We start from the raw sequence: 2,258 nt of genomic DNA, 5'->3' as shown, positions 1-2,258 counted from the left end.
TGGGCCAAGCCAAAAAAAGAACGCAAATAAATTAGAAACTGCAAAACCATTATATAACACCTGGATATAAAGATATGTTATTAAATACACTAAGTAGAATAATAAGAAAAATACAAAATTTGATTTTATTATTCTTCTACTCGCTATTTTTTCGTTGTGTGAACAAGGTTTTAGTATGTATTGGTATTCTGGGCAGGTCGCAATAAGTCGCTAGTCGAAGGTTTAGACCAATCGCAATTGATCACCATCTTGCTCGTTTCCAATTGATGATTGGCTATTATATAAGTGACAGGTGCACAGACGACTTTTCACATTCCATTATTCGGTCCTTCATCTATCGCCTTGGTATAAAGACCTTGATCCGTCTTCGGCTTCGATTCGTTATGCTCAGAAGCCCCAACAAGCTCTAAAATCTCTTGCCGCCTAAAACTCTACCAAGAGAGTGCTGCTATACGTTTGATCCTATGTGTCCAGAGAATGCTATGCGTTCTCTACTTTCGGATCTCGCAAAGAGAGAACATGTTTTTTCCTCTTAATTTATCTCTCATTCAAAAAACGAAGAAAGCGGGCTTTGCCCGAGCTACCGGTATCCTTTGGAAACCAAAAAGAGCTATCGAAGGAAAGGGATGTAGTCCCTCCTGCGCCCTTACTAGTAAAGTGGCTCTTCGACCAAGAAGGCATTCTGGTACGAAGGCCGACCACAACATAAACCGCCTTCAGTCCAGGAGAGAAGCAAGCTACCTTTCTTTGATCCACCTTCCTAGGCAGGGAAGAGACCACAAATGGACCGCGGATGGTGGTCGTGGTAGATTCGAGTCTCTTTTTCGGGGGAGCGAACTCTTCTAGCGTGTTGCATTTTCTCTGGTAGGCCCCCCCTTTCCGTCGTACCATAGTGATTCGAGAAGAACTATTAGGGTCATATTCTATCCTTTCTACAATGCCCATAGACGGAATGCTTCGTTTCAGATCAATTCTTCGCTGCAATCGCTTCGATCCATCCCCTCGGTGAAAAAGAGTAATACGTCATGAAGAATTCCTACCAGAAAACTTCCCTGTACTCAAAGTGAATTGTCTAAGTGCTCTCCTTTCTGATATGAATCTGGCCTGGCATGGCATGTGTCACGCCCCGAGCCCGGGCCCGCGCCTGCGTGATTGCACAATGGGCCCCTATAGCAACTACTTCGTATTCGTTCTCGATTTACGAAAATGATTAACCCAATTTGCTATAGAAGTCCATTGTAAACCATTATAAACTCATTTTAAATCTTTGATTTTTTAGATGTGGGACAAAGGTATCACAATCACCCCTCCTTCAGAACGCGACGTCCTCGTCGCGGCCTGACTCCTCGATCCACCAGCACCGAGAATCTAGAGGTGGCTCTTATAGGTTCAAGAGGTGGCACCCGTCATGTAACACTTTGCTCCGCAGGTTCAAGAGGTAACTCTCATGCACGTAGCATTTTGCCCTGCATGTGTTCCATGCCGGTGACCGGCTCTGATACCATTCTGTCACGTCCCGAGCCCGGGCCCGCGCCTGCATGACTGCACAATTGGCCCCTATAGCAACTACTTCGTATTCGTTCTCGCTTTACGAAAATGATTAACTCAAGTTGCTATAGAAGTCCATAGTAAACCATTATAAACTCATTTTAAATCTTTGATTTTTTAGATGTGGGACAAAGGTATCACAGCATGCTAATGATTGAAATGAGATTCAAGGAAACATTGCAAGGATTCATAAGCGGTCAAGAAGAGCTTGCAAGCAAGGTTCAAAGCCTCAAAGGAGTCGTGATACATTGGAGTGAGCTTGGAGACCAAATGAATGCTATTAAGTGCGGAGTAATGTGGATGGACCAGCGCCACAGTGCCCGGGAAGAAGCGCCGCAGCGCTAGGAAGAAGACTCGTCTTTGCGTGCCTATATCATTAATATTTGTTGTTAAATTCTTCGTAATTTAAAGGTGAATATTACACCCTTACTAGTTCAAAAGGATCGGGACAACACAACCGTTTCTTTGTTGCATCGAATCGAGGGCGTGAATCTGTTTTCAAGCGCGTTTTCTTTTCGGGGTTCGAAGGATCACATCACTTTCTCTCATTGTCTATCACGTAATCATTCGATTCTCAATTCAAGCTAGCTCCTACTCCTCCTTCTCCTTTAGGATAGGGTCATCGTTGGTCCTTCTTTCAATGTTCTTGCAAAGCTTTTGATCTTGTACTCTCCGAATGGGCGTAGCAAAATACCAGCCCAATCTTGATT

The 2,258-nt window shown here is 44.0% G+C and overlaps 1 pseudogene; it reads right to left on the bottom strand.

Annotated features, from left to right (window-relative positions):
* Positions 1-308: 308 nt before the first annotated feature.
* Positions 309-968, bottom strand: LOC140988341 (large ribosomal subunit protein uL2mz, N-terminal part-like; annotated as a pseudogene).
* Between the last annotated feature and the right edge of the window lie 1,290 nt (positions 969-2,258).

Source organism: Primulina huaijiensis, chromosome 11 (assembly GCF_012295235.1).
Source record: "Primulina huaijiensis isolate GDHJ02 chromosome 11, ASM1229523v2, whole genome shotgun sequence".
In the NCBI taxonomy this organism is placed as follows: domain Eukaryota; kingdom Viridiplantae; phylum Streptophyta; class Magnoliopsida; order Lamiales; family Gesneriaceae; genus Primulina; species Primulina huaijiensis.
Note: the sequence above shows the minus strand (reverse complement) of the source record. Positions and strands in the feature narration are given on the sequence as shown.